General features: G+C 31.8%; 1 protein-coding gene across 1 annotated transcript in view; it reads right to left on the minus strand.

The window, feature by feature from the left end:
• Window positions 1–7,153, minus strand: part of LOC117176811 (nucleoside diphosphate kinase A-like) — an 82,992-nt gene extending 75,839 nt beyond the window's left edge. Inside the window, exon 1 of the mRNA XM_033367125.1 lies at window positions 7,134–7,153. The gene's annotated coding sequence lies outside the window, so the exon portion shown is untranslated. The remainder of the gene's footprint in view (window positions 1–7,133) is intronic.
• Between the last annotated feature and the right edge of the window lie 4,667 nt (window positions 7,154–11,820).

The raw sequence follows: 11,820 nt of genomic DNA on the forward strand, positions 1-11,820 counted from the left end.
GTATAATGTACAATAACGTAGGACATGTAGTGTAAACAAAAATTTACAATTTACTGTGAGTTTAGCTTCAAATTAACTATACTAAAAATGATTTTATCTATAAAACTGCGAAACGACAAAAATTTACAATTTACTGTGAGTTTAGCTTCAAATTAACTATACTAAAAATGATTTTATCTATAAAACTGCGAAACGATTCTATTTTTTTTAATATACGTAGGGGTCTAGTGGACAGGCCCATTAAACATTTTTTAATCTGGTTAGATCCCTCAATCTTTCTTTTTAAATTCTGAAAACTTCAGAGGTCTTTTTAACTGCAAAATGATCACTTTGTAGGGGACCAATTTTATAGCAAAAATAAAGCCTTCTTTTGGTCACCCATATAGTATACATAACTTATTTTTATAAACCAAAATAATTTTTTTATCTAATCTATTACAATCCAATTAATTTTTTTAAAGACCACTCCAAAATATACGCACATCTGTCTTAAAGACGAAAAAAATTATGTAACTGTTACTTTCTTATTATTAAACCACAAAAAAAACTAAAATAAAAAGCAGCAAAAAATAAAAAGACCTTGAAGAAAATACTATTTTTCCCTTTTTTAAAAAATCGATCCTGCTCTTTTCGGCCAGGGCCACAGTCGGAGAGGGTGGTTTGACCTCCACCCGCCGAAATTATTTTCCCGGGAGTAGGATAAACCTAGTGAGCATGAGAGGGGATATCATCCCCCCCCCTCCACCCGCAACTCCCAAAATTCTTGTTCCAGTTACAGTGAACCACATAAATATTACGACATCTCCAGGCTCTAGTCCACACAGTCTGTTCCCTATAATCCTAAAAATAGTGTGTATATATTTGACTGTTTTCACTATTTTCGACAATTGGTCCCTCTGTACCTATATTTAGTGGGAAGCACAGTGAAACTTCACTGGAAAAGACAGTAGAAAAAGTTACTGATCTTTCAGTTAGTGTCATTGAAATTTTGGCACCTTTTTTTCTAAACAATCAGTGAAACTTGTCTGGAGTTTAAGTAAACGATTACTGATTTCTTAGCGAATTTTCACTGATTGAGATAGTCAAAGTCAGTCAAGTCACTGAATCAAATTTAAAAGCTATAGGATTCTTATAAAATTTTAGTAAAAAGGTAGCAAAAAGTTATTTTTTAAATTTAAGTAAGAGAAAATTTATTAGAAAACATTAAATAACTCTCAGCGACCTCAAATCATCAGTGACAGATATGATGGTGGTAATAAATTTTCGAAAAATATCCGTGCCCAATTTTGTGACTGCATATATTTCTTCCATCCCTATGTATGATGTAGGTTTCGAAAAAGATGGTCCTTAAACGATTATCGATTTCTGGTCGAAAAAAGAGTATGAGACAGTGGTCGGGTGTTTTTATCATTATAGTCGCGGAAGAATAATAAATCTTAGGTAGGCTGGTGCAACGCCTATATGCATGCATATAATGCATGTTTGTATGTATAATATGTCTGCTCACATCCGGCCTTATAGGTTTAGGTCGAGGCCTTCAGTTTAGCTTTAGGCTACTCTCTCTCTCTCTCAATTTCTCAGTAAGAAAAATAAGAGGAGTGATGTACCTGGAAAGCGAGAAAACCATTGGGTCCAAACATCCAAACCAGAGGACCAAGGACAACCCACTATTGACTATTCGGTCGAACCTTCGGAAAGACCCTCCCTTTGTGGGAGACTGGGAGTTTAATATGGCGATTTGGGAAATTCGCAGAAATATCCGTTGACCAATCATAGGGAAGGTACAGAAAAAATGGCGTTTATTATATGCGGATATTATTTTGTTCTTAGAAATCGCTTAAAATGCCTTTAAATGACTTTAAGTCAATATTAGGTTAGACTGTTACGTTATTGTTACATCAAAATACGGTATACCTTCTTTTATTCTTATTTCGTTTTCTTCTTTTGTAATTATTCTCTAGGATAGCTAATAGCTATAGATTTTATTAAACTCAAAATATGCAATCTAATGTTCCACAATCACAATGCAATATATCACACAATTTGATTTTTTGCGCCTAGCATAAATATATTTTCAGCTATTAATTATAAATTATTTAATTCAGCAGAAATTCTTTTTATAATACCTCACAGATAAAAGCAGTAATAAGGTTACAGTCATATTTTAATGATACACAACTGTTAAATTTCTGTAGCATGGTGCAAATTTCTGTTCTGATAAATGGATATTTTTTTCTACATAACACTTTATTTTACATGTATATAAATAAAATGATGAAACCGTTTTCTTTTAAACCAATATGTTTTACGTATTGTAATGTAAATGTTATGTAAGTATTATACATACATTCAGAAAAATATTTGTTTGGATCAATCATACATTTGTTTGACCCTTATTGAAGATATCAATTGTTTGATTTAAATAAATGTTGTTAAACAATTTTTTGTTTGAATAATAGTATATTGTGCTGCAAGTGCGAAAGGCAGGCAGTTCCACACTAGTATGAAGTTGGCTGTATGAGCCAGAAGCGAATCGAAGGGGAGTTTTAGGCGAGCCGAAGGCAAGCTCTAAACGAGCCGAGGACGTACCAGAACGACCCGAAGATGAGCTGATGGCCAAGCACCATACACTTCCCAAAAGTTGCAACTGTCTGCTTACAGCACCTGTTGTACACGATATTTTTGTATAAAATGTAGGAAATTTTTGATTTTTAGAAGCAATAAAAACAAATTTCTTGTAAATTTATGGTAATATATATGTTTTCATCCTTATTTATTTAAATTACCGACAATTTTCAGGCATTAAAGATAGCCAAAGCTTTTGGGAAGAAATCCAAAAGTTTCCAATATTTACGGAAATTTATAGAAAATTGCTAAATTACCGGAAATTTCGAGTAACCAAAAATTTTCGTGAATTTATCGGTAACTCATGGTCTCTGAAGCTTAAAATCATAATGAAGTAAGGTTATGATTCCGACAGCCACGAAAAGTAATTCTGAATCGAACTGTGCAGCGGAGCTAGAGAGCATTTTTTCACAATTTAAAAAATCAATATTGATAAAATATTTATTTTTGACCAGTAGAAAAAAAAACACTTAACATCAATTTAGTTCAAAATGCCTGCTTCAAAAATATTTCTCTTAACCATAAATTATACAATTACACCATGACAGTCCAAACATAGATTGGTTTTCAGGTCAAAAATATAACCACTTTTAATATAAAAATAACTGTAGTAGACTACTATAGTAGCGGTTCGCAAAATGATGGTACAAAATCGAGTGCACTATGAATTAAATTAATTATTATACAAAATGCAACTATAGTGTATTTTGAACAATCAAATCTCTTTGAATGGATGAGTTTCAATGAAAAAATATTTTTGACAGAATTAACAAACAATTTTAAAGGCTACTTTTATTTTAATTTCTTATAATTTCCCGGTTATTTAACTGTCGAATGCACTGAATTTCATTGCGTGAATTCATAGGATAGTTTACACCTACTTATAATTTAAAGGATTTTATTTGTATTTAAAAGATTTCAATATTTCATTTTTGTTTAAAGACTTCATTTAATTCGAAGATTTAATTGAAATTTAAAGGATTTCCGTATTATTCAAAGAATATTCTTTGGAATTTAGAGAATTTCTTTATAATTCAAGGAATTTCCCTCTATTAGGGTTTTATTTTTATTTAAAGGATTTGATTGAAAATCAGAAGATCCCGTGCAGAGATTGCCCAACTTATTCCCGAGGTCCGATGTGGGCCCGATCGGATTTTCCACATATGGCCCCAATGGGGCAGGTGATATGGCTCGCGTCAGAACCACGTTGGGTCGGGTTAGGTTAGACAAGATTATTTCAAGTTTTCTGTTATCTTCGTGATATTGTTTTTCTTTTATATAACTTAAAATGCCAAAGCAAATAGTAGATTGCGAGTTTGGAATCACAGAATTGTTGGTGAGATTTTTTATATCTTTATCTATTCTTATATGTGAATAAAAAAATGTTTTCCAGCTTTTTAGAATTTTATATTTTGTTGTTGATATTCTGAAAATGGAGATTACCTTATACTAAATGTATGAATTTCCGGATTAGTAACATTATAAATTAAATTCTTTTTATATTTTCTCGAACATAACCTCACTTTTTAAATCTCACTCTACGTGCCCCATATGCATTAGTCAAACAAAAATAATTCCAAAAGAATATCAAGAAGATTAAAAAATAATTATCATTAAAATTCATTTGTGTGTGTGTAATATCTCTGAATTTGAACATTTTTTGTCAAAGCATAACAGTTTTCTTCAAAATGCAAACTCTTATCGATAAATTTAAGCAATACAAGCAGAAAATGTAATGTAGTATATTGAAAATGAGATATAATGTATAATGATAAATAATGAAGAATATTGACAAATTTAAATTTTGTCAAATCGCAAAGTTGAAAAAATATTAATATAAAAACTTTTGAAATTTTACCAATTATAGAAATAAAAAATAAAAGGGGCCATATCTGGGCCAGATCGGATACACATTTTGGATGACCACATCTGGGCCCCGCCGGGTACGGCGTTTCATTTACGGTCTGGCGCTAGAAAGATTACCCTATCGGGCCCAAATTTTTCCCGATCGGGGCCCGACCGGCGCCACACCAAAATTTCTGCACGGGATCTTGTCTTGCAACTCTAAGAATTTTATTTCGATTCAAAGGGTTACATTTTGTTTCATAGGCTTCCATTCGTTTCAAGGATTTTATTTTAATTCACATGATATTACGTGCATTGTAGTTTAGAGAATGTCTTTATAGTTTAAGGAGTTTCATTTTGATTTAAAAGATCATTCAAAGGATTTTATGACAATTCAGAGGCTTTTCTTACAAATCGAAGGATTTAATTGTAATTTAAAGGATTAGCAAATTTAATTCAAAAGGTTTTATTTTAATTTAAAGTATTTTATTGAAAATCAGAGGATTGCCGTGCAACTCTATAAGAATTTTATTTCAAATCATTTAATTTTGATCTAAAAAGGGTTTGATTTAAATTAAAAGAATTTCTTCATGCTATATCGAAGATTTTAATTTGACATTGGAGAAGTTTTTTATCATTCGAAGGATTATACTAGAATTCAGTAGATTTCCTTACGAATTGAACGGTTGCATTTGAATTTGGGGGATTGCTTACTTCAAATGCTTTTAATTTGATTCAAATAATTTTCATTTCATTCAAAAGCTTTCATTTTCATTCAAAGGATGATATGTATTTTTATAGATCAAGGAATTTTATTTGAATCCAGAGAATTTTCATCATATAAATTCATCACAAATCCGAGGATTTCCTTACGAACCGAAGGATTTAATTGTAATTTGAAGGATTGATTACTTCGAAGGATTTAATTTATATTCAAAGGATTTGAATTAAAAGGATATTTTTATAATTCGAGAAATGTCATTGAATTTTAATTTGATTTTGACGAAGTTTCTTATAATTCGAAGGATTTTATTATAGAATTCAGAGAATTTCCTTACTAACCGAAGGATTTTATTGTGATTTGGAGGATTATTTGATTCAAAGGCTTTTATTTTGATTTGAATAATTTCATTGAAATTCAGAGGAATGCCTTGCAATTATAAGGATTTTATATTGATTCAAAGGATTTCATTTTATATTAAAGGAGTTTTTATTTGAATAAAATGGATTTCTTAATAATTGGAGGAAATTCATTGCTGGAATCGAGAGAATTTCATTTTGATTTAAAAGATTTCATTAAAATTTAGGAGATTTCCATATGCTTCCAAGGATTTTATTGCGGAGTTGATAGGATTGCATTGCAATTTAAAAGATTTATATTAATTCAAAGGGTTACATTTTAATTATACAAGGATTTCTCTATAAATCGAAGAACTTTATAAGATACCCAGAGGATTTTTATGAAATTCGTGGGATTGTCTTATAATTTAAACGATTTGATTTTGAGTCAAAATATTACATTAGAATGTAGAGAATTTCTTTATAATTGGATCTTAATACAAAGGGTTTCTTTTAAATTATAATTTAAGGATTTCTTTATAATTGGAAAAATATCATTCGATATTCAGAGAATTTTCATCAAATTCAAAGAATTTAATTGTCATTCATAAGATTTTCTTTCTTATATTCAAATTTTGCGTTTGATTTGGATAAATTTCTCATAATTCGAAAGAATTAATTGTAATTCAGAATATTTTCTAATCTTTATTATTTGGAAAATTTTTTGATTCAATGGCTTTTTTTATTTAAAAGATTTGATTTTGGATAAGTTTCTTATGTAATTTGACGAATTTCATTGGAATTCAGAGGATTTCCTTACAAACCGAAGGAGTTCATTGTAATTTGGAAGATTGCTTGATAAAAAAAGCCTTTTATTTTGATTTAGAGTTTAAAGGATTTTAATGAAAATTAGAGAATTTATTTATAACTCAAAGGTTTTCATTTTTATTCCAAGGACGTTATTGGATTTCAGAGGATGTATTGCCTTACAATTCAAACCTTTTCATTTTGATTTAAAAGTTTCCATTTTCATTCAAGGATTTCATTTTGATTCCAAGAATTCCATTAGAATATATAGGGGATTTCTTTATATGATTCAAATGATTTCTTCATAATTCAGATAATTAAAATTTTTACTTGAATTCAAAATATGTACACATCATTCAAAGGTTTTCATTTTTATTCAGAGGATTTAATTGGAATTTACGAAATTTGATTAAAATTCAAAGTATATTTTGCATATAGACTTCGAAGGATTCAAAAGTTTTCCTGACAATTTGCATGTTTTCCTTACAAAATTAAATTAAAATTACAAAGTTACAAAAAATAGAAAGTAAAATGAAATTCCTTGGAATAGAAATAATCCTACTTGTAGTCAGTTTACTTTTTTATCACAGAAATTTCTCGGTCTCTAAAAAAGGCATTCCTATTACAAGAAATTTCATTTTAATTGTGATCACTAAAAACCAAAAAAGTTATTAAAAAATAGCTTTTATTATTGGATACGTTCAACAATGAGGTAATTAGATATCTAATATAGCAATATAATGAAAAGAGTTTTTCTAATTTCCTGCCATACTCGAAGATAATATCTAAAGCCTTACGCAAGATGAAAATTGGATTCCAATAGAGGTTGAAAGGTCCTATCTCCGGAAGAGGCCTAAACTGGCAGGAAGGAAGGAAGAAATGAAGAAAGCGAGTCAGAGGGGTGAAAGGGGACGACTACACGAGGATGATAATGTTGGCCTGCTTCACAGAAGAGGGCTGGCATGCGATCGATATCGTTGCCATGGTTACCAGCACCACGATGTGCTCCACTACTGACTATTTATGTCAAGGATCCCTCTACGCTACAAACTCTAGAAACTCCGCGAAACGCGAACGCGAACGCGAGGCGAGTCAGTAGGGTGGGACGGCCTGCAACCCCTCACTGCACGATTCCTCCCTTTGACCCATGAAGTAAACCCTCTCCCTCTCTTTCCTTACCCATTCCCCCACCCTTTATACCGTCGACGGATTTCTACCCCTTGATCCCCTCTGCTGTCGCTCTTTCTATCCCTCATACCACCAATTCGCGCTCAGAAGAGAGGTTTCGACCCAGTTTCATCCTGCGGTGGCCTCGTCTTGCGCAATCAATACTCTGGCGCTAGAGCATAAGGGTTTCATGTAGAACGGGTCTACTTTGGATAACACACTTTATTCTAGTGTCAAGTTAATTTTAGCAGAGATCACAGCGCACAGTGGGAAAAAAGTACATTTTTTGGTTCAAAATAAGATTTAAAGTACAAATATTAATTGATTTTTTTAAGAAGGTAATAAAATGCCGGAGAGAATTGTCGAGGCCAGTTTTTGTAAAGATCTTAATTTTTTAACGTGGACCCGTTGAAAGAATACGTTATAATAACAATAACCCTAAAATCGAATTTTTTTTTTTATCTTCAAGAAGATATTGGAAAGAGAGTAAAAATATTGAAGTTTTACGCAGAATGTCCGCAATGTCTTAAGAAAATACTTTTATAATTCATTTGTCCATGGTTGCAGCCAAAGTCTGAGCTCAAAGTAAAGAATTCGTAAAAATGATTAAAAATGCAAGGAGAAAAATGGATGTTTACCCTTAACAACCAGATTCTAGAGGTTTCAGGTTAAAATATTTTATGTTTAACTATAGTATAGCCATATATGCAGTAGCGGTTTTCCCATAAAGGCTACATAGGCTAAAGCCTAGGGCGGCAAAACTTGAGCGCGACAGAATGATGTAATTTATTTAGTAATTCCAAACATTACATAATTCATCTGGTGAATTTTAATTTTACCGCGGATAATTTACGTAAATGTAAATTTACGCAATGTGATGTAAATGAACGCGTTACACGACAGTAGTTAAATTCTGTTAGCATAAGAGCGGTAAATTTCTGTTTGCCTCTGGGCGGCATGTACCTAAATCCGGCACTGGAAATTTCTGTGGATATTTAAGGTATCCAATGCAGTGCGTTGTTACAGCATAATTATTAATATTTGTAAGCAAAATCTTAGCAATCATCAAGCGGCCGACAGAGGTCCGTCGCCTTTTCTTGTACGAGTAACGTCTTAGATGTTTCAGTTTAACATACAAATATATTTAAGCTTAATATCTCAACAAGATAGTAGGTATTACATGTTTATATATGTATCTTTGTCAGCATACTATCTCACAACACTGCACATTCAAAGATATTAAACGGCTTCCTATCTTTATTTATTCTCGAGATAAAGTATTTGTAAAGAACTCTCCATAAAAAGTAATTTATTGAATATTTTCCAATTTTGAGAAATGTACTGCATTAAAGAATGTTGAAAGAATATCTGCGAATTTTTGCAGATTTTTGCTAACATCAACGGCTTTCCGGGAACAGTTGAAAGTTTACGCTTGAAAAAGGAGGCCAAAACCCTTATTTTTTTTTAGATATTTTGCCCTCTAAATATTAAAAAACATTTTATTAGGGTAAAAGCGATCATATCGTTGAAAGAAACACTCAACTTTTGGGCCAAACTTAAGCAGTATTTATAAAGACCGTGTCTATTTTCACCAAAATTCGATGAGCGTAGAACAAATATTTTCGATGAGCTCAGAGGAGCTGGAAAAGGGTGGCTACTTGGCTAGTTTCACCGAAATTCAGAAAGCGAGCACAAATATTTTCGGTGAGCCTATAAACACTTTGATTTATAAATAGAATATTAATTAATTTAAAAAATCGAAAACTAATTGAAGTTTTAACAAGCTGGGGGGGGGGGGGGGCGAAAAAGTACGGTACGATACATGGGGGCTACTTTTTTGTATATTATTTTCGATTTACAAAATTTTTTTTACAGTGACATGACTAACATACTCTTCTCTGATTCGAAATTTTACGTATTTTATTACATATTTTAAAAGTATTAAAAATGAATTAAAATTTCTATTTATTTATCGTAGGATTCGCATTCTTATTTCCCCTCTTTTCGCTCTCTTATTATAATATTTTTGGTTGAGTATTAATCTTTTTTGGTAAAAAAGTGTAATATTTGGTTGAAACTTCAACTATACTCATAGAAACTTCAACTACTTGCTTGTAATTCTACCTCATTTTAAGAGCATTTTGCTAATTAGAGATGTTTGATTTGCAACTACAGAATTTATTTATCTTTCGAGTTTAGTTTCTCGATTCAATCGGTATCAAATAAATCGTTTAGGACATATTTAATTACATTATCCAAAAGAATCTCTTTTAAAGAGTCTTCTGTTCTAATGTCTTAAATTTTTGTTTATCATTATTAAAAAATTAATCGAAACCTTGTATAAAAAGAAGGGAAAGGAGAAAATTATAGGCCAAAATTCTAGATTTTAGGTGTTCTAGGTAATTTTTCAAATTTATGGGGGAAAAATGGGAATTGTTAAAAAAGCGGACAGACTGTGATCCTTGTTTTAGATTTCTTTATTTACTTTCAATACTTAGAATCGATTTAAGCTTGGGGGTCGAACTTTGGGTTGTTTTGGGATAATATAAGAATTTTCCGAAATTGTATGTAACTTACTACGAAAAGAATGTATGTAAAAAGGAGGAGGGATATAAAATTTGTTTAGGGAGTGACAATTTGGAAATCGACGTGTCCAAATGACCAGGTCCTATCTCGGAAGATGCATTTTGGAAGGTTCTAACTCGGATTGCGAACTCCCGAAGCTTCAGAATCCCATAGAAATTTTATTAGGGACACTAGCACCCCACCTTTATAGAACCTTTTAATTTGCACGTCCCGAAAATTTAGATACGTTCAGATGTACTGTCAAAACGTTTCTTTCAAATTTTGGAATTTTTGAACAATTGTTACTTATTTGATTGAGCCCATTTTCTAGAAATTGAGCAAGAGACGTAATTTTCTATGGGTAGATATTGTGAGCACATTTTTTCTGGTTAGAAGGCCATAAAAGTGGAAAGACCAAATAACAGTGGCTCGCATAGGAATGAAAGTAAATCTTTTTCTGGGTTACAAGAAGGCAATTAAACTGCGAACACTGTGAGTTTTATATACAGCTGCTGCAAATAAAGTCAGGGAGTTTCTACAACATTTACGTGCAGAGCATATTCTGTGATTGTATAGTGTATACTGCATGCACTATAGTCTATCTATACAGCAGTAGCACACAAACACACACTTGGGGCTTTCATCCCCTGGAACCGACGAAATCTGACCTCGTCCTAGTTCTCCGACTTGTCCTAATAGTGTCAACCTATTTTCCACGACGTCTCCCGCTTTATTACCTTCCTTATTTACAATTTGCACCACTCATCACCGAAATAAATCTCATTTATCATGTACATTTTTCTTCAATTCAGATTCAATTATTCTTCCAGGCATCTCGTACAAAAGAAAAGGCATTTTTACGGTTTTAAGTAAGTAGAGCGAGTTTGTTTTTTTCTATATTTGTTTGTAGTAGATTGAAGCCTCCTATCACATTTTAGAGCAAAATGTCCGAAAGTAAGATTAAACTAGACAAAAATCTGAGAAAATTAAAAAAAGAACGACCTTCTGTCTTCAGTAGGTAACGAGTTATGAACCTTCAAGGTAACCGGATTTTTGTTTCAAAAGTAGCAGATAAATCAAATTTAGAAGTTTGCAACTGTACTACGTAAATTTTTTGTATTATGCTCAAAGTAGACTTAATTTTTAGTAATTCTAAAAAAACGCTTATTTAACCCCAATGACCGCCTAAAGTTAATTCTTGCTTTCTCGTAGAGCAAGCTTTTTACTGGTAACAACTTCGAAAATTGTACTAATTCATTTTATTAAACTTTCCTCAATTTAAAAATGGCTAATATAATGTTCTAAGTAAGATAAATAATTGAATGCGGACTTTTTTCCTTAGCATAATTCAAAGTCCATTTAAGAATAGAAAATACTCCTTAATTTGAGTCGTTTTTATTAACTTTTTGATATTTTGCTATTTTGACTTCATCTCTGAGGAAGCACACATATTTGCTAATTAATCAAAATGAGGAAGCCAAGTGCTTATCCAATGAGCACCATAAAATTCTAAATAGAAAGTGGAAACACCCGAGATCTAACTCACAGCTAGTTTACCCATTTGTCAGGGAAAATTACTCGTGTTCAGTCTTTTTTTTCAAAATGCACTGGAACTTGGTATTAAGAACTGTTACGGACATAGCTTACAGTGGCCTTGGCCCTAAGTCCAGCGAAACCAAACGTAAACATTCAGGGCCACATGAACCATTCCTGTTGGATTTGGACACATGTGGCGCAACCGACCCGTTTAGA

The sequence above is a fragment of the Belonocnema kinseyi genome, chromosome 7 (genome assembly GCF_010883055.1).
Source record: "Belonocnema kinseyi isolate 2016_QV_RU_SX_M_011 chromosome 7, B_treatae_v1, whole genome shotgun sequence".
NCBI classification, from domain to species: domain Eukaryota; kingdom Metazoa; phylum Arthropoda; class Insecta; order Hymenoptera; family Cynipidae; genus Belonocnema; species Belonocnema kinseyi.